Source organism: Castanea sativa, chromosome 8 (assembly GCF_040712315.1).
Source record: "Castanea sativa cultivar Marrone di Chiusa Pesio chromosome 8, ASM4071231v1".
Classification (NCBI taxonomy): Eukaryota; Viridiplantae; Streptophyta; class Magnoliopsida; order Fagales; family Fagaceae; genus Castanea; species Castanea sativa.
This window is the reverse complement of record NC_134020.1, coordinates 41,616,242-41,638,757: the sequence shown is the minus strand read 5'-3', so window position 1 is coordinate 41,638,757 and position 22,516 is coordinate 41,616,242. Positions and strand designations below refer to the sequence as shown.

Here is a 22,516-nt window from a genome sequence, read left to right as displayed (position 1 = left end):
AGCTTGTGTTGGTATTTTTGTAATTAGGGGTCTAAACGTTCATTGGTGTTTTATGCGCTTATTGAACCTTTCAAATACATTTATCACATTCATTTGATTTATAACCATTCTCAATCATGCAAAAATCAAACTTTTCATGCCACTATTTTGGTGCTTGTTTTAAGCCATATAGGGATTTAGTTAGCTTACATACCTTGCTTTCTTGTCCAGGCTCTACAAAGCCTTCGAATTGATCCATATAAATCTCTTCCTCTAGGTCCCCATTTAGAAAAACATTTTTTACATCCATTTGATGAATTTTCAAATAAAAAATCGTAGCAATAGCAATTAACAATCTAATATATGTAATTCTCGTTACTGGAAAAAAATTATCAAAGAAATTAAGATCAGCTTTTTGTTTAAAGCCTTTTGCAACAAGTCTAACTTTAAACTTATTTATTGATCCATCCGGTTTCAACTTTTTTCTAAGGACCCATTTACAACCTATGGTCTTACAACCCGGTGGAAGATCTACTAATTTCCAAGTTCTATTAGAAATTAGAGATTTTATCTCATCATTTACAACCTCTTTCCAAAATATAGCATCAGGTGATGTTAAAACCTCTTTTAAATTTTGGGGATTTTCCTCAATGATTAAAACATAATAATCAGGACCAAAATCCTTTTCAACTCTACCTCTTTTACTCCTTTTAGATTCCACTTCAAAATTTTCTTGATTTTGTAAATGAGAAGTAGAAGAACTAGATTGTGACAAAATATTTTCTTCACCCCCACTATTTTCAATTTAAAAGGAAATTTTGTTTCATGAAAAATTGCATCACCAAATTGAAAAGTTATTTTGTTTTCAAGATCAAAAAATCTATAGGCTGCATTATTAATCGCATAACCAAGAAAAGCACAGGTAGTAGCTCTTGTACCTAATTTAGGTATTTTAGGGTCACTAAGCCTTACATAAGCAAGACAACCCCATACTTTCAAATATCCCAAATTTAGCTTATATCCTTTCCACATCTCAAAAGGTGTGGTATGTGACTTTTTATGTGACACCCTATTCAAAACATGACATGCAGTTAAAATAGCTTTACCCCAAAAATGAAAAGGTGCACCAGATTCAATTAACATGGCATTTGTTAACTCAATTAGAGTTCTATTTTTCCTTTCAGCCACACCATTAGAAGCAGGTGAATATGGTGCAGTAGTTTCATGGATAATTCCCAAAGACTGAACAAATGAGTTGAATGCACTTGATTCATACTCACGGCCTCTATCACTTCTTATTCTTTTTATTTTTCTACCGAATTGATTTTCAACTTCTTTTAAAAAATCTTGAAATTTTTCAAAAGCGTCACTTTTATTTTTCAACAAATAAATAGTTGTATATTTTGAGAAATCATCAATAAAAGTGATAATATATCTATTTCCTCCACGAGTTGAAATTCCCTCAAATTCACATAAATTGGAGTGAATTAACTAAGCAATTCGGTATTTCTTACAACACTTTTATGAGGCATTTTTGTAATCTTAGCTTGACTATAAGTTTCACATTTTTCAAAATCTTTGACAATCTTGGAATTAATCCTAAAATACTCATGATTCTGACATATCTACTACTTATATGACACAAACGAGCATGCCAAAAATTAATAGAAAAAAAGCATATAAACTAAACTAGTAGATGTTATATTATTCTAAACATTCAATTTAAAATTTCCATCACAAGCATAACCCTTGCCCACAAATAATCTCTTTTTAGATTACATAATTATCAGATTTCATAGTTTGCTTTAAAGCCAGCATTGTTAAGCAAAAAACTTGACATCAAATTCTTCCTCAAGAATGGACTATAAAGTACATATTTCAATGTTAGCACACGTCTAGAAGTGAATTTCAATTCAACCTCACCACTCCCAAGAACCTTCGTTTTGCTAGAGTCACCAAGCATAACAGTTTTTTCTTCTTCAAAAGGAGTGTACAACTTGAATCAATTTTTGTCATAGCAGACGTGCCTTTTAGCACCAAAATCTACCCACCACCCTTCAACATATTGTACCATATTGATGTTTGTAATCATAGCCACTAAAGGCTCTTTGGTTACGTTAGCCTGTGGGACAAATTCACGTTTCCGAAATTTGCAAAATCGAGCAATATGCTTACTCTTGCCACAGACAAAACAAGATCTATTAAATTGATCTTGTGAAGGGGTCATTGGTTCTTATTGTAATTTTTATTCGGGTTTCCCCTTCTTTGAGGTTTATTATTATTTTTAAAGGCTCTTTTTTTAGGCTTCAATTGACCATTTCTAGGAAAATGATTTTTGAGCATATTATTATTGGCTAAAATAAGGTTTACCTTTGTGGTGGAATTACCATTGCTCTCTTGTGTCATGAGTGCATCTTGTCCTCTAGCCTCCTACTTCACACGGATGCGTGTGATCAAAGTCTCCAAGGATGTCTCCTTTTGTTTGTGCCGCAAAGTCTTTTGGAACTCCCTCCAAGATTGTGGTAGTTTATCAATTATGCCAACTACCACCAAATTGTCTCCAATCTTTATGCCTTCAGATCTCAATTCTGCCACAATCATTTGGAAGTCTTGTGCTTGATCCACCACCGATTTTCCATCCACCATTTGGTAACGGAGAAATCTACTAGCAGCATACTTCTTTGCACCAGCCTCCTCGGTATCATACTTGCTTTGTAAAGCTTTCCAATTTTCTCAGCAGAATTATAAGCTGTATCATAATAATTATAGAAATGATTGGCAAGACAATTCAAAAGATAAGAGCGACAATTATATTCATATTTTGTATACTTATCTATTTTTTTCTTGATGGAGACTAAATTCTTCCTCACTCATCTCATCAATAGAAACCTTTGACGGATTCTTGTCAATGAGGATGTACTCAACTTTGAGAAGACTTAAGTAGAAGATGACATTTCCTTTCCACCTCTTGAAGTGGACTCCCTTAAAGCAAAAGGGCTTGTTGAGATCTCCAATTGGCTCATTTGGTTTCTCTTGTATAGGCTCCATGTGTTGAATCTCCTTAAAATTGTTTGTGCAAACACAATAATAATAGAAATAATATAAAGAGAAACTGAATAATACTTCTAAATATTATTTATTTAAAGAGAGAAATTACACAACATTATTTGGATTAAGGCACGGGACTCGCTCTCTTTAAGGAGATTTAAGCCCTTGGTTAGCTTTTCTTTGTAACCGGTGCAGACTTTCTTTGACTTGTCTCTCTCAGGATACAACAGCCTAACAAGTGTCGTATGGCTAGAGCAACCTTTGCACAAAGTGTTCAAACCCAAAGTTTCGCCAGAGAGAACACCCTTCCCTGCCAAGAACCTCTCTATTTTTTTTTTGTGGTATATTGCAGTAACTTGGATTGGGTCTGAATGAGTTTATTTATGGGTTCAATGGGCCTCACCTACCCAATTTAATCTGATTAATTAGGTCCATTATTCTGATTTAGTGGGTGTTATAAGATTAATTGTTGGATATTAATCTGTTGGGCTGGAGTTGCACAATTAATGGTGAGATAAGGAGTTTCTGAAGAATGAAAAAGCCTAAACGATAGTCCATTAAGTGGTTTAATGGCTCTTCATTTTCCATAATAAAAATGTAATATTAATTCAGACCATTTACTCACCAACAAATATGGTAATTATTATGAATGGGCTGTTAGGTAGGAGGATCCAAGAGGCTGATTCATTACCATTTTTTATACCTCCATCCTTTATCCCTCCTTGCGCACGTATCTAGCTCAATATCTAAGACAATTTATGTCAGCCCATTAATCACCACAATTATAAAAAAAAATAGTCTATTTTCTTTTCAATGTGGGATTAAACATTTTCATTAACTCTTTATCTTCCATATTCACTCCCACATCTTTACATTTATGCTGTAACATTTATTCATTTTAATTATTTAATATTAAAATGCTCCAACAAAGAGGACTAAATCTATAGGTACATGTATTTTTTTTTAAACAAGCAAACTAGGCATTGGCAGAGGAAAGGGGAGCTAGGAGATATTCCCATAGAATTTCATTTCCCCATACCCTCCTACATTTATAAGTATAATTTAACATAGCTCATTAAATCAAAATATAATCAAGAAACAATTTCCTAAATATAGATATATTTATATAAATAATTAATGCACTATTTTTTCCTCTAATATATCTTATACCATATTAGTTCATTAATTCAAAGCATATTCAAGATTTACCCTTGATGCGATGCTCACTTCACAATTATAAGTGCTTGTGGAAAGTAGGGGATAAGAGTTAGGGTTCAAGTCTCTAGAATGGTCAAAAGGGAGCCTCACACACATACACACTTAGATTAGGTTAAAGTAGAGTTTCTATCTTGTATTAAAAAAAATACATGTTCCTAAAAATAAAAAATTATTCCATTTTAAACAAAAGATTTTATTTTATTTACCAAAATTAATCTAGAATTATCTAGTATATAAATCTTATATTGAGTTAATTTTTATGTTTATACAATGCCCCAAGATTATCTAAAAATTTTCCCATATCTTTTTTCTTTTCTTTTCTCTTTCTTTTTTTATCTTGCTATTATTTTCAAGTTTATTGGTACAGTGAGATGAAAGTTTCCTTTAAACTAATTGAACTACACAATTCTTAATTTGTTGTGGCTTTCTTTTAAAATCGTTTAAGACTTCTATTTGACCAGTAGTAGTTGCTTACAAAGAATAGAATTGTGGCAGGTTTATGGATCCCCTAACCACTGGTGACTATCCACGTAGCATGAGATGTCTAGTTGGCAATCGATTACCCAAATTCACGAAAGAGCAATCCAAGCTAGTAAATGGTTCATTTGATTTTCTAGGACTAAACTACTTCATTGCTTACTATGCAGCCTATTCAGATTACTCCAAAGCTGAAAACACATGCTACATAACAGATTTGCAAGTTGATCTTTCTTGTACAAACTCAAGCATTTGGAGCTATGATTCAGATTTTCTTATCTAACTCATATATATATATATATATATATATATATATATATGTACTAACAAGACCATGCTTTTTTTTTTTGTTGACTTTTGTTGTGGTAGCTGAACGCAATGGAATCCCCATCGGTCCAAAGGGGCGTATGACCTACATAAGATTATATATATATATATATATATATATATGACAATTTAATTTCTTATTAGCAACCTTTTATGAGGCAGTATGATGATGGAAGAGGGAAAAAAATATGTGAGATGCGTATTATTTATTTGTATAGTTTACATGAATTGTTTTGGACTATTGGATTTTATAAATGTCAAGTGTCTCATGTCTTGTTGAAATTAGTATGATTTGAAGGATTTAAAAGGGCAACTAGCCAAACACTACAAAAAAATCACCCTGTCCCAGCGTTTTTTTCCTAGGGCTTATAAAAACCGCCATAATAGATAAGCATATACCAGCGCTTTTTGAAAGCGCTGGTATAAGAGACCCTATTACGGTAGCTCAAAACCGGCGCTTTACAAATTGCTGCAATAGGAGGCCTATAGCGGTGGTTTTCAAAAACGCTGGTACAAGAAGTTTTATTGCGCTGGAATAGGGTTATTGATTTCCCTTTTGGGAAAGACCTATCCCGACACTTTAAAAGCGCTGGGATAGGATCACTACATTCCCTCATAGAGATAGACCTGTCCCAGTGCTTTTGGAAGCGCTGGAATAGGGTCCACCTATCCCAGCGCTCCAAAAGCGCTGGGATAGGTCACCTATAGTGTATTTTTGGTTATTTAATTATATGGGTCTTAATGGATAAACCCACTAATACCCACTAAAACCCATCTAAAATTTAAATAAACAACATAAAATCTAAATTTCTAGAAAATGACCAAAATACCTTTGAAACTAAAAAAATAACTAAAATACCCTGGAAACCCAAAAAAGACCAAAATACCCCCAAAAACCTAAAAATTACCAAAAAGTAGACACGGACTATGCTTGTATTATGAACTAATAATCTCTTCTCCAAATAATAAACTGAAAATAATTTCTTCTCCATTTGTATGGACTTTGAATTATGTAATCAGTATCTATGTATGTGTCTCAAATTATTGTTAAATAATGACTTAATGAGAGGGCACTCCAACTGATTTGGATTTTCAATGAATTAATTTTGCCATATTTTACTTGTTTCGAGAATCTCCAAGAGTGTGAGTGCCTACCTAGATACTTTTGAATTATTTGTTACATTGGAATATTTATATCTGTGTGAGTGCTATGCACAGAAGTCCCACATTTTTAACTTTTTAATTAATAATCTACCTAATGCAAATCCTATAAGCAAATCATTTATATTATGAAAATGATAGCTTGAATTGGAACTAGACACCAAAAGGAAGGCTGGAGCCTCCACCCTTTCTAAGCAATAGAATTATGTTTCTTTTTCTCTGTGAATCTCTTTGAGAAGGAATTTATGTTACCTCTGGTACATAATAGGTTTACTAGCCAGTAGGTCTCATGGGTTTGTCTTTCATAGGACCTGGGAACAATTCAACTCTTAGAAGATGGAGGACATCACAAGGAAATTGAGCAAGCTAAAGAGAAAAGGAGGGATAAGATCACGAGAAGGATTCCAAATTAGAGAAATTGGAGACCATAAGTTACTTTTTTAGTTTTGTGTTCAAATAAGAGACTACTGTAGATTCAGTATCCAGTGGCACTAGACCTGTTGAAATAGTGACATGTGTCCACTTTTGGATACGTGTCACCATCTAACCGGGTCCAGTGTAAAAGTACAAATAGCATATAAAACACCAATGAACGTATAGACCCCCAAATATAAAAATACCAACACAAGCTTATAATCAAATAGTATATGTACGGAATATAAAATATATGCTATAACCAAAATGGTAACACTCTCTAAACCATAATTAATTACAAACCCAGCAGCAATTAAAAGGTAAATATAAAGGTAAGAGAGATGCAAACACAAAGATAACATGCCGATGTGTTATCGAAGAGGAAACCGAAGCACTCGGCGAAAAATCTCTCCGCCGCCCTCCAAGCGGTCAATAATCCACTATAGAAAGAAGTTAGGATACATGAATAGCAGAAGACCCTCCAAGCCTAATCTACCTAGTGTACCTAAGCCTTCCAAGCTTTTTGCTCCAACAGGGTTACGTCGAACCTTGTATTCTCTAGCTTACCGGATCCCGCAATAACCCATTGTATCAAACAAATGAATTAGTCCTCTCTAAATTGCTTCCCAAGCGCCAAAACACCTCCTCACTAATATAGGTATGGTGAGATAAGGATTTGACAAATGTACCTCTCAAGAATATGTCAATGGAGAGGGTGAGAGTAGAGGAATTTGGACAATCAAATGATAAAGATTATTGATGAGTCAATCTTGGTTTTCTCTAGGGTTTCTCTCTCAAAATTTTCTCTGGAAGCTCTTTACATTTCGTGGGTATAAGGGTATTTATAGTAGGGTGAATAAAGAATGCGGAAAGTCAGTTTTCATCAAATAGGGCATTTTGGCGACTCAACCTCGTGACTAGATCGAGTCGCGAGTCTGAGTCGCGAGCTAACTACTTGGCCAGACAGGAAGTTTTATCCTGTAGTGCTCCAGCTGTCGTGACCCTTCAACTCCCCTACATGCTTCACACGTGTGCCATTCTAGTGACTTGCCAGCCGCGAGCCAGTCACAAGACTTCTTTGAATTGCACACATCTTGAGTTTTTCTTTACACTCTCTCACACACAACCCTTACATAAATCCCACCTAAATACAGGGTATCTAATTGCTAAATTACAAGCAAATTTGGCACCAAATAAAGCCAACACATGATTGAATAAATTCAACCTTACAATCTCCCCCCTTGGCTATTCCTTGACAAAACCTTAAAACAAACTCTAGACTTAAAATATGAGTTGGGTACAGTTACCAAAACTCACTCACACCTAACTCTAGAAACTGTGAAGCTCTTGTACCATACAAACAAGTTTTTCCTAAAAATAATAACACAATACGATCATTGTAAGCAAAAATCTTGAAATGCGTATGGAGCAAGCACAATGTGATCAAGTAGTAAAGAAAAATAATAATAAAGCATGGCTTAACCAAACAACAACAATCACTATAAATAGTGATCACAATGATTATTCACACAAGGAATGAACATCCAGACATGCAAGCTAACAAGCTCAATGCAAAGAATCATTTGCATGTCCAACACTCAACTAATACAAAAACACAAGGTAGTTGCATCAAGGATATAAAATCCAACAAGGGCACAAGAGAGATGTACTAAAGAAAATGCATAACATTAACTACAAATACTGAGCTACAAAGCAAAGGTACATAATTAAAGCATAGTTTAAATAGCTGGAACATACAAACATTCATAACACACCATGTCCAAATATTTTAAAACTAAGTACTAAAGTTATAAAGTACTTAAAAACCAAACCAAGGTACTAAAATAAGTGCTAAAAAAACCATAATAGAAACTAAATCCAAACATAAACCATAGAAACAAAAAAACAAAAACAAAAAAAAACTTATAAAAGTTTCTCCCCCTCAAGAGCTACTCCTACACCATTTATATCTCCCCCTTTTTGACCAGAATGGCCAAAGGGCTATGACTGTGCAGTGGAGCTGTCAAACTTGGCTAAAAGCAAAGTTATCTAGTCTTGAATAGCAGTCAGCCTGTCAGATTGCTCATTTTAGACGTCTCGGAGGCTGTCAATCCTCTCAAGAATGATCTGAAATGTATTTGGAGGCAATTCTGAGCATGATAAGGCTCTGCTCCTTTCACCACGACTCCGTGAAGTTGAGGGTTATCCTTTTGCTTCAGTTTCAGTGTCCATAGGCTCTCCTTGTGCTTGATCACCCTCCTTTTCATTACTCGGAAGACAAACCTTGATCCTTGCAATTGTTAGAGCATTAATGGCTGGAGAAGTAGGCATGAGGCTGATGTCTTATGGAATTTCCACACCTTTTACATGAAAGAGCCACATGAGTAGACTAGGGAGAATAAGCTTTACCCTTGAGGTTGTCCTTGTTTCATCGGCAATGATGGAGAATGCATGAGCACTAAAGTCAATGTAGGTATTTTCATGAAGCTCCATCAAAAAAATGGCTCTAGCATTGTTAATGGTGGTCATTTTCTTCACTGGGTATAGATTGAACATCATGATGTATGTAAGACAGCTCAAATCAGGTGGAAAAGCAGTTGTGTTGAGGCATCTTCCTTCTCTAACACTACCAATATGGGATTGAATCATCTCTATGGAGAGCATTTTGTCCTTGTAGTGAGTGAAATCATGTTGGAGATCCTCAAAGCCAAGAACTTCATCAATGTCCTCCACGTTAATGGTGAACTCGTGGCCTCTAATCCAGCAGTCTATTTCATCCTCTCGAAGAATAGCACTAGCATAGAATTCCCAAATCAATGGTTCAAAAACCCTAGGGAGATCACCAAGAATCTTTTCCCAACCTCTATCTTAAAAATAGCCTGGAATAAAGTAGTCATTCAAATCAACAAGGTCCACAAATCACTCAAGGATGATTGGAGTCTTCTCAAAGAACTGATTGTATCACTTAAAGTGTTGGATAGAGCGGAATCGAGTATTGTCCATTTTCTTCCTCTTGTCAGTGCGTTGTGCAATGGTCTTTTTCTTTGGAGTCATCTGTAAAAATAGAGCAGCAAGTTCCATAAAACAGAGCACAAAATATGACAACAAACTCAATTAGTAACACCTTAGTACCAACACAATGGACATTGAACTACAACCCTAAAAATAGAGATTTAGAGAGGTAATAAAAAATGACATGTGAAGACATAACTCATCAAAACATGATAGAATCATGCCAATAAGCACTCAAACATGTCAAAGTGTGTGTGTGGGCACGCGCGCACGCATCAAATGCAAAAGGGTGCAAATTAGGGCAAAGTGTAAAAACACATAATCATATTATGTTTCAAAATCAAAGAAACATGATTATCCCTACAGCCTTTATATTCCATGAAATCCATGGAAACACAAGAAAATGTCAATGAGACATTTTATCATGGACATGATACGCACAACACAACACAAACATGGTATAATGCACAAGAATGAGTAACAAGTATGAAAAACACGTAGAGTAGGCATTATACTACCAAAACCAACAAAAACCATACATCAAACTCAACAAAACATCAATAAACCATATTCTAACATCATATTTTCAAATCTCAACAAAAACACACAATCCAAGAAATTAAGGGCAAGATATATGAAATACTTTAAGTAAAAGAAAGAACCCATACCTTTTCTTGAAGATTGGTGAACAAATGATGAAGAAAATGGAGGTTTTGTGTATGAGAATGGTGGTTTTGGAAGTGGGAGAGGCGGACAAGACGATGAACAGTCACGAGATGAGAGGGAAAAATGAAAAGTTTTTGAAAACTGCCTTGGAAATAACCCTCATTGAGCAAAACACGCATTTTTTGTGACTGGAATGAGTCGCAACCAAGTTGCCAAGTCAAGTCGTCAAAAACCCTTGTGACAAATTTTTCACTCGCAACTAGAGCTTCCACTCGCAAACCAATCACCAAACTGAGTCGCAAAGATGACAAAAGCCCTAAAATTTTGAAATTTTTCTAAGTTTTTTTCACGACTGGGGAGTTGACTCGCCAGAGAGTCGCGAAAGCTTCTGAGTAAGCTCGCGACTGGGGAAATGCGACTGGATTAACTTGCGAGTGAGTTGCCAACATAAAGATGCACAGTTTTTGAAAATTTTCAAAACAAAAACACTTTCCAAAAAAAATTAAAACACTCAAAAATCTTTTTGTGTTTGATCAACATATGATTGATCATGTGCAACACATTTAATCAAGTACAATCACACAAATGAATAAGGCATTTATTGAACATAGACATGTGTGATGTGTGTGGATATCAAATGTGAGATAGTCCTTAGTCTAATGTGAAGTTTCAATGATCAATTCAACCAAGACATACACAATTAGCACTAGGAAGAGTGATCAATCTCCATTATAAAAATATGCATATATGACCTCCCACAAAACTTGATTACATAACTTTGAAGCTTTTCATTTGGCTTCATACACATCATAACATTTGATCATTTTGAATCAATACATCTCATTTTGAGATCGATTCCTGAAATTTTGATATTTCAATTTGGTGAACAAGCCTTTTGGCTTTTTGAGGCATCATACAATATCATAAAAGTCACTTTTCCTTTTTCCTTGTCAAATACTAGTATGTGCAACGGCTTTTACAGCTCATTATCTCTTTTCATTTTGAGACTTTAAGCAAAAAAAAAAAAAAAAGAAGTGGGAAGATATATAGGTACAAGTCTATTCAAGTCTCAAGATCAACAAAACCATTGACTAATTATTCATGAAAAGTTTGAAGATCTATTTACAACAGTCACATAGATGTCAAGATTTTTTCCCACAATGATATGAGTGCATAAAGAACAAGCTACGCTCGTAAATGCACAAAGCCATTTGTATGGAGGCACAAGGCAAAACATGTGTGTGACAAAACACAATAATGTCTATCAAACTTTTTGGATTTTCTACTTTTTATGTGTTTTTGGATTTTTGACACAAAAACAAGTAAAGATTGATCAAAAATAAAAACATTCAAAGCAAGAAAAGAAAACAAACAAAAATTTGTCAAAATACGCTATACATGTAACCAACAAAGTAGTGTGTGCTCTACACTAGTGAGATCAAATCAAGATAAATAGGTAAAGCACACATCACACCTGAGATTCAAGGAGTTGTACTAACGTCGATGGTCTTACGGAGTGATTCAAACCGAGGACCATTGAGAAGTTTGGTGAAGATATCCGCCTTTTGACTGTCTGTATGTATGAATTCAAGACACACAACTTTATCTTCCACCAAATCCCGGATGAAGTGGTAACGTATCTCTATGTGCTTTGACTTTGAATGCTAAATCGGATTCTTAGAGAGATTTATAGCACTGGTGTTGTCACAGAACACACACATTGTATCTTGAGGAATCCCGTAGTTGTGAAGTAACTTCTTTATCCAAAGAAGTTGTGTGCAGCAACTTCTAGCAGCTATGTATTCTGATTCCGTCATAGAGAGGGACACAAAATTTTGTTTCTTGCTCATCTAAGAGACAAGATTGTTCCCAAGGTAGATACAACCACCTAAGGTACTCTTTTGGTCATCTACACTTCCAGCGCAATCTGCATATGAATATCCCACGAGCCAAGCATTAGAATCCTTTGAGTACCACAAGCCATAATCTGGAGTGCCATTGACATATCGTATGATTTGCTTCATTGCACTCAGATGGGATTCCTTCGGAGCAGCTTGATATCGAGTACAAACTCCCACGCTAAAAGCAATATCTAGTCTACTAGCCGTAAGATAGAGTAAACTCCCAATGATGCTCCTATACAAAGTTGGACTCACTTTTAATCCGAAAGAATCAAGATTCAGCTTTGTAGATGAACTCATGGGAGTGGAGGCATGCTTTTTGGAATCTAATCCAAACTTCTTAACAATATTTCTAGCATATTTTTCTTGTGAAATGAATATGTCCTCCTTCTTTTGTTTGACTTGAAGGCCCAAGAAAAATGTAAGTTCCCCCACCATACTCATCGCAAACTCTTTATTCATCTCCTTGGAGAACTCTATAACTCGAGCCTTAGTGGTAGCTCCAAATACTATGTCATCAACATAAACTTAAGCCACGAGAAGGTAGTCCTCATCATTCTTGACAAATAGAGTCCGATCAGCATATCCTCTTTTGAATCCTCTATCCAAGAGGTAATGTGTAAGCTGATCATACCAAGCTCTAGGAGCTTGTTTCAAGCCATATAGAGCCTTCTTCAATCTCAGCACATGATCAAGGAAGTGTGGATCTTGGAACCCTTTGGGTTGTTCAACAAACACTTCTTTGTTCAGATATCCATTGAGAAATGCACATTTCATATCCATTTGATAGAGTTTGAAGTTCATAGTGCATGCAATTGACGTAAGAATGCGAATAGACTCAAGCCTAGCTACGAGAGCGAAGGATTCATCGAAATCTACTCCTTCCACTTGAGTGTATCCTTGAGCCACCAGTCGAGACTTATTCCATATAATCTCCCCATCTTCATCGGTCTTGTTTTTGAAGATCCATTTGGTGCTGACGACATGAACATGTTCAGGCCTAGGAACAAGTTCCCATGTATCATTTCTCACAAATTGATTCAGCTCTTCATGCATTGACTCAACCCAATTTTTTATCTTGAAGAGCTTCTTCTACATTTTTCGGCTCAAATTGAGCAAGGTAGCAATGGTATGTTACATGATTGGCCAGATTTATGTTTTCCTTTCCAAGGCGAAGACCTTCGTCTAGAGACCCAATGATGTTGCTGTCTGGATGGTTCTTAACCACTCTTGATGATGGCTTCTTTGAGATGGACTTAACCTCCATTCATTTGGAATATAACCCTTCTTCCAAGGCGCTCCACTTGAGTCCACTAAATTGATATCGTTTTGAAAGAATATATATGTGCGTTTTTAGACCCCTTAAAACTCTAGTTGTTTAACTTAGTTATTTAGCTAAGTGATTACTTAGATAAATTATTCAGATTTAGGTTAACACATTCAAATCATATTATGTAAAGAGTGCGGAAAAGTAAATAACACATAATATGATAACCTAGTAAAACCAAATTGGTAAAAAACCTGGGGAGGATTTAACCTAGCTATTCTCAAGGTAAAATAGATCCACTATAAAATAATTGAAGTTTTACAAAAGGACTTAGACCACTAACATCCTAATGCAACCTCGAGTAGAAAACTTACTACTACGACCACGTGACAGCTCTGAGTCCACGAACTACTTCTTTCTTTGATCCACAACAACCACAAGTACACTCACTTGAGTTTTTCTTTAAGCTCTTGAAACAGCAACTGAAGAGATCACCAAGTTCTCGACATCAATCTTGATCTTGATAATCCTAAGTATGTATGAAGGTAAACACCTCTAGATCTCACAAGAGATTCACACATATAGCATATCAACAACCTCTAAAACGTGACTAGGGTTTTTCTTTTTATATGAGACATAGAACATAAAACCCTACACGTCAAACGGGCTTGGGCTGAGTTGAAAAATTCTGCAAGAAAACAATCTGCACGAGCTTCAACCGATCGAGCTTTGTAGAAATTGAATAGTAATTTTCCGCAATTACTCGATTCCAACTTTACACATAAACACACTTTGAGCAGCCTATATCTAGACTTTAAGTTTTGATCATAGTTTGCCAACATTACACATTAAAGTTCTAATACATTTAGATCCTAAAGTCTTAGAACCTAACAATATATATATATATATATATATATATATATATATATATATATATATATATATATATATATATATATATATAAACTAATGGCAAGATTAGAGCAATTTAGACGAAATGACTAAATTAAAAATATATTAAAATAAAAAATTAAAATGACAAATATGGATTTTTATATGTGTAAAAGCTTTTTTCTATTTGGATATTTAGACCTTCTAGGTCATATAACTGAATCAGGCTAGCTAAAAATTTCGCGCTCAACGTTTAAATGCACAATTAATTAGTGTAAGGCCAATTTCTAAATAGTTTGGGGACTTTTGTATGGTTATGTTTAGGGATGATTTTCAGGATTATGCTGAGTTGTGCTTTAAGGAATTTGGTGATTGTGTTAAGCATTGGACCACATTAAATGATCCATGGAGCTACAGTCTAAGTGGTTATGCATACGGGGCATTAGCACCAAGTCGATGTTCTGATTGGCAACAGTTAGGTTGCATCGGTGGAGATTCCGAGATAGTGCCGTATTTGGTGTCACATAATCATCTTCTTGCTCATCCATTCATTTTATCCAAAAGACAATCTAAATTACTTTGTTTAAAAAACTTCAAAATTTGCAAATTAAATTGCTTTAGTAAGAGTAAATGTTTCTCTTTTTGATTAGTGTGGGTTTGAACTTTAAATTAACTTTTTGTCATTTTTTGTTAATTCAATAAGTTGACAAAATTACAGTTATATTAGCTTGAGTATCTATATATAATTAAGCAAGATTTTGCTATGTGCAGGCAGCATAGAAAGGCATTATAGGTATAACCGTAGTTGTAAATTGGATGGTGCCATTTTTTGATGCGAGTCAAGACAAAATTGCCGCACGAATAGCGCTTGATTTCATGTATGGATGGTAAGTATACTAGAACTATAAGCAATTTTTCTCTTGTTGTTCATCACCGTCAATTTCCCTTGAACATCATGATCTTTTTTCTTTTTTTTGAGAAACATTAGCATCATGGTCTAATGAGCTCAATTTTTCTCTTGCTTTTCATCACTATCAATTTCCCTTGAACATCATGATCTTTTTTCTTTTTTGAGAAACATTAGCATCATGATCTAATGAGCTCAAATCGATCTATTGGTCATCAATCTAGCCAGAACAAATTGCATTTGTAATTTCAGCAGGAATAGTACATAATAATGATACACTTTGATATGTTATTTTAGGATTATTGTTAGTCTAACTAAGAGTGTTGGTGCAAACACAATAATAATAAAAATAATAAAAAGAGAAACTAAATAATACTTTTGAATATTATTTATTTAAAGAGAGAAATTTCACAACACTATTTGGACTGAGGCGCGGCACTTGCTCTCTTTAAGGAGATTCAAGCCCTTGGTTGACTAAACTTTGTAATCGGTGCAAACCTTCTCTGACTTGTCTCCCCCAAGATATAACAGTCCAACAAGTGTCGTATGGCTAGAGCAACCTCTGCACAAAGTGTTCAAACCCAAAACTCCACCAGAAAAAACACCCTTCCTTGCCAAGAACCTCTCTATTTTTTTTTTTTTTTTTTTTGTATATTGTCGTAACTTGGATTGGGTCTGAATGAGTTTATAGGTAGAAGGATCTAAGAGGCTAATTCATTTCCATTTTTGATACCTCCACCCTTCACCTCCCCCTTGCACATGTATCTAGCCCAAAATTTTAGACAATTCATGTTAGCCCACTAATCACCACAATTAAAAAGAATAAAATAGTCTTGTTAGGACATATGTGGTTCATTTGTTTAGAACATATGTCATTCATTATTTATGTAATTGGCTAATCCTTTGTCAAAACGCATTTTACTTGTAATTGAGTAGATTTAGGATAAGGTTAATGCTTCAAAAAACAAGGTTTCAAGATCAAGTGTTAAAGTCATGCAAGTCTGCTCAAGAAACAAGCTTAGAAGCACTCTTCATTAAACCCCGACAGCTGGCTCGACAGCTGCATCTATCGAGCTTTAAGAATCTGTTCTAGCCCCGAGGCTCGACAGCTTCTCGACAGCACCTCAACACCTTTTGCTGTCGAGATTTAAGAAAAATAGATTATGAGTTCTGTTTTGATTCCAATCCGTGGATGTGTCTTTGAGCCTTCTTTTCTTCTAACCCTAGACATATAAAAGGATTATTTTAAGGGCCGTCAAAGTGTGGCAAGTTGCACAAGCATTGAGAAATCCTTGTTCATGCAAATTGTCACTTGAGACAAAGTTCTTGCCCTAGTTCATATTTCTTGTGAAGAAGTTGCTGTGTCTTTGCACCATAGGGTTCTGTAACCGAGCATCTTCTTGATCTTTATCGTGTGGATGAATTGAAGAACTTTGCAGCCAACAATCTTCTCTAGTTGGTGATTGAAGTCGCGTACTGGGATCGACGCAAATTGGTTAGTCACGTACTTGGGAGCCGTGCATTGAAAGGAGAAACTGTCACTACAGAACAAGTCCAATTGGGTATTGGGGTAAGGATTCAACTGTAGGTTGGTAAGGTACTTGGGATTCCTTTACTTGTAACCGCTTGTTGTGATAATAGTGGAGTTTTGGGAGTTGTGACCTTAAAATCACCCGGTGGGATTTTTGCCATATAAGTTTTCCCTATTCATAAACAAATCACCGTGTATTTTTATTTTGCGCTGCATACTCTAGTTTATTGGTGATTTGTTTATGCTACCACGCGTTTGCATGTTGATTTGATTAATTAATAATTTGACTAATTAATCAACTTAATTCATCACAAGGGCTTAATACGTTTTTGGCCTACCAAGTCTCTCTCCTTTTCAATGTGGGATTAAACATGTTCACTAACTCCTCATCTTCCATATTCACTCCCACATCTTTTCATTTATGTTGTAACATTTATTCATTTTAATTATTTAATATTAAAATGCTCCAACAATCCCCCACTCATTTTAATATTAAATTTTAATTAAAGAGAGATTGCCAAGCAAAGATGAGTCACTATGCATCATGAAAGTGTGCTCTGCATTGAACCTTCACTTAGTAACACAGCAATCTCAACTCCAGAGTTGTAGTGGTCTTCGACTTGAACTAGGACTACTTTAGGGAAATTAAGCGTCACTGCTTACATATAACAACCCAGGTGTTGACATGAGCTTTTATAGCTAGCACTTTACGGCCGTGTGTTGATCCCAGTTTCATGAGTGTATTTGAGATTATTTCCAAATCTCATAGGCAGCGGCCCCGCCCTCACACTCAAACAGGTGAAACTTTGTCAAAGATGCTCCTGTAATTCTAACACCCTCACACTCACAAGAGTTTTTTTACTCAACCTCTCCACATTACAGGATAAATGCACTTACATCATAAGGATGAACAATTAAAAAAATATTTACCAAATAAATAAGTAAAAAAATAAATAGTGCATTTCTTACGACCTTTGTATGATTTGTTTTTCCCATTAAACCCAATTCTTAGGATCTTTGGTCCTTGGGTTGGGTATCCTCACACATGGCTCATAATTCTATGGACTTTAGTCTCATCCCCCTCAATGTATTCTAGATCCTATCTTTTGCCAAGGCCTTGGTAAATGGATTTGCAAGATTATCATTAGATTTAATATAATCCACAGTTATGATGCCATTACTCAAATAAGATCGTACGATACTGTGCTTTCTTCTTATAGGTCTGGATTTACCATTGTAATAACGGTTTTTAACTCTACCAATTGCGGCAATGCTATCACAATGAATTAATATAGGTGGAATTGGCTTTTCTCAAAGTGGAATTTCGTATAACAAATCTCTAAGCCAATGTGCCTCTTCACTAGCTGAAACTAATACTATTAATTCAGCTTCCATTGTTGAATTAGCAATTATTGTTTACTTTTTAGATTTCCAACAAATAGTACCACTACCTAAGGTAAAAATATAACCAGTGGTAGAGAAAAAATCACCTAACAAAGTATTCTAATCGGCATCACTAAAAGCTTCCATCACAGCCGGGTATTTTTTATAAAATAAGCCATAACTTTTGATAGCAATTAAATATCTCATGACTCACTCAATTGCTAGCCAATGATCTTTACTAGGCTTGCTAGTAAATCTGCTAAGCACTCCTACTATATATGCAATGTCAGGTTTAGTACAATCAGTAGCATAACACAAACTACCAATGATGCTAGCATCATTATTCACAGGAAATAAATGAGCACTAAAATCAAAAGGAGTAGCTACACTTTTGTGATCATGAAAATTATATTTTCTCAATATTTTTTCAACATAATGTGATTAATCAAGCTCACAACTCAATATTTTCTCAACAGTCTGGCCTGGAAGTTATCTTGCGACTCAAACTCGCGACTCATTCTAGTTGCGAGGTCAAGTCACCAGAATGCCCTGTTTGGATGAAAAGTGACTTTTCACATTCCATCTCATATCCTACTATAAATACTCTTATTCCCACGAAATGTAGGTGTGGCTATTCAGAGAGAAAAACCCTCGATAAGTTTTCTACAACACACCCACCCTATTAGATAGAGCTACTCATTCTTAGAGAGAAATCTTTGCAGTATCTTCTCATTCCCTCTCCCATTGTTATACCTATTGAGAGGAGATTCGTACCCAAACACTACTCACACCCATTTAGAGTGTTGAGTGTTTTTGGAGTTTGGGAAGTATTGGAAGATGCCAAGGATGGCGGATGCAATATGAGCTTATTATGAGATCCAGTAAGCTAGAGAAGACAAGGTTCGGCGTAACCTTGTTGGGTCTATTGCTATTCATGTATCCCAACTTTATTCTCTAGTGGATTATTTTACTGCTTGGAAGGCGGCGGAGAGGTTTTTCACTGAGTTCTTCGATTTCCTCTTCGATAACACATCGCCTTGTTATCCTTGTGTTTGCATCTCTCTTTCCTTACTCTTTACCTTTTAATTGCTGCTATGTTTGTGATTAACTATGTTTTAGAGTGTTTTACCAATTTGGGTTTAGCTTATTTTCATCATTCCACACATATATTGTTTGTGTATAAGCTTGTATTGGTATTTTTGTAATCGGGGGTCTAAACGTTCATTAGTGTTTTATACGCTTATTGAACCTTTCAAATACATTTATCACATTCATTTGATTTATAACCATTCTCAATCATGCAGAAATCAAACTTTTCATGCCATTATTTTGGTACTTGTTTTAAGTCATATAGGGATTTAGTTAGCTTATATACCTTACTTTCTTGTCCAGGCTCTACAAAGCCTTCGTGTTGATCCATATAAATATCTTCCTCTAGGTCCCCATTTAGAAAAATAGTTTTTACATCCATTTAATGAATTTTCAAATCAAAAATTGCATCAATAGTAATTAATAATCTAATAGATATAATTCTTGTTACCGGAGAAAATGCATCAAAGAAATCAAGACCAGCTATTTGTTTAAAGCCTTTTGCAACAAGTCTAACTTTAAACTTATCTATTGATCCATCCGATTTCAACTTTTTTCTAAGGACCCATTTACAACCTATGGTCTTACAACTCGGTGGAAGATCTACTAATTTCCAAGTTCTATTAGAAATTAGAGATTTCATCTGATCATTTACAGCTTCTTTCTAAAATATAGCATCAGGTGATGTTAATGCCTCTTTTGAATTTTGGGGATTTTCCTCAATGTTAAAAACATAATAATCAAGACCAAAATCCTTTTCAACTCTAGCTCTTTTACTTCTTCTAGGTTCCATTTCAAAATTTTCTTAATTTTATAGATGTGAAGTAGAAAAGCTAGGTTGTGACAAAATATTTTTTTCAATCCCACTATTTTTCAATTTAAAAGGAAAATTTTCTTCATGAAAAATTGCATCACTAAATTCAAAAAAAAAATTCAAGATCAAAAAATCTATAGGCTACACTATTAATCGCATAACCAAGAAAAGTACAGGTAGTAGCTCTTATACCTAATTTAGGTGTTTTAGGGTCAGTAAGCCTTACATAAGCAAGACAACCCCATACTCTCAAATATCCCAAATTTGGCTTATGTCATTTCCACATCTCAAAAGGTGTTGTATGTGACTTTTTATGTGACACCCTATTCAAAACATGACATGCAGTTAAAATAGTTTCATCCCAAAAATGTAAAGGTGCACCAGATTCAATTAACATGGCATTTGTTAACTCAATTAGAGTTCTATTTTTCCTTTCAGCTACACCATTAGAAGCAAGTGAATGGTGCAGTAGTTTCATGGATAATTCCCAAAGACTGAACAAATGAGTTGAATGCACTTGATTCATACTCATGGCCTCTATCACTTTTTATTCTTTTTATTTTTCTACCGAATTGATTGTCAACTTCTTTTAAAAAAATCTTGAAATTTTTCAAAAGCATCACTTTTATTTTTCAACAAATAAATAGTAATATATTTTGAGAAATCATCAATAAAAGTGATAATATATCTATTTCCTCCACGAGTTGAAATTCCCTCAAATTCACATAAATCGGAGTGAATTAACTAAAGAAATTCGATATTTTTTACAACACTTTTATGAGGCATTTTTGTAATCTTCGTTTGACTACAAGTTTCACATTTTTCAAAATCTTTTGACAATCTTGGAATTAATCCTAAACTACTCATGATTCCCATATATCTACTATTTATATGACACAAACGAGCATGCCAAAAATTAATAGAAGAAAGCATATAAACTGAACTGGCAGATGCTTTGTTATTCTCAACATTCAATTTAAAAATTCCATCACAGGCATAACCCTTTCCCATAAATAATCTCTTTTTAGTGATTACATAATTTTTAGTTTCCATAATTTGCTTGAAGCCAGCCTTGTTAAGCAAAAAACTTGGCATTAAATTCTTCCTCAGGGACGGAGTGTAAAGTACATCTTTCAATGTTAGCACACGTCCAGAAGTGAATTTCAATTAAACCTTATCACTCCCAAGAACCTTGGTTTTGCTAGAGTCACCAAGCATAACAGTTTTTTCTTCTTAAAAAGGAGTGTACAACTTGAATCAATTTTTGTCATAGCAAACGTGCCTTTTAGCACCAAAATCTGCCCACTACCCTTCAACATATTGCACAATATTGATGTCTGTAATCATAGCCACTAAAGGCTCTTCAGTTACGTTAGTTTGCAGGATAGATTCACGTTTCCGAAATTTGCAAAATCGAGCAATATGCTCACTCTTGCCATAAACAAAACAAGATCTATTAAATTGATCTTGTGAAGGAGGTCATTGGTTCTTATTGTAATTTTTATTCGGGTTTTCCCTTCCTTGAGGTTTATTATTATTTTCAAAGGCTCTTTTTTTAGGCTTCAATTGACCATTTCTAGGAAAATGATTTTTGGGCATATTATTATTGGCTGAAATAAGGTTTACCTTTGTGGTGAAATTACCATTGCTCTCTTGTGTCATGAATGCATCTTGTCCTCTAGCCTCCCCTTCCACACAGATGCATGTGATCAAAGTCTCCAAGGATGTTTCTTTTTGTTTGTGCCGCAAAGTCTTTTGGAACTCCCTCCAAGATTGTGGTAGTTTATCAATTATGCCAGCTACCACCAAATTGTCTCCAATCTTTATGCCTTCGAATCTTAATTCCGCCACAATCATTTGGAAGTCTTGTGCTTGATCCACCACCGATTTTCCATCCACCATTTGGTAACAAAGAAATCTACTAGCAGCATACTTCTTTGCACCAACCTCCTCAGTATCATATGTGCTTTGTACAGCTTTCCAAATTTTCTTAGCAGAATTATAAGTTGTATCATAATAATCATAAAAATGATCGGCAAGACAATTCAAAAGATAACCGTGACAATTATATTCATATTTTGTATACTTATTTATTTTTTCTTGATGGAGACTAAATTCTTTCTCACTCATCGCATCAGTAGAAACCTTTGATGGATTCTTGTCAGTGAGGATGTAGACAACTTTGAGAAGACTTAAGTAGAAGAGGACCTTTCCTTTCCACCTCTTGAAGTGGACTCCCTTAAAGCAAAAGGGCTTGTTGAGATCTCCAACTGGCTCATTTGGTTTCTCTTCTGTAGGCTCCATGTGTTGAATCTCCTTAAAATTGTTGGTGCAAACATAACAATAATAGAAATAATACAAAGAGAAACTGAATGATAGTTCTAAATATTATTTATTTAAAGAGAGAAATTACACAGCATTATTTGGACTG

The 22,516-nt window shown here is 34.9% G+C and overlaps 1 pseudogene; it reads left to right on the top strand.

Moving 5' to 3' along the window:
- LOC142606338 (beta-glucosidase 12-like) overlaps positions 1-22,516 on the top strand; it is a 30,235-nt pseudogene that overhangs the window by 3,624 nt on the left and 4,095 nt on the right.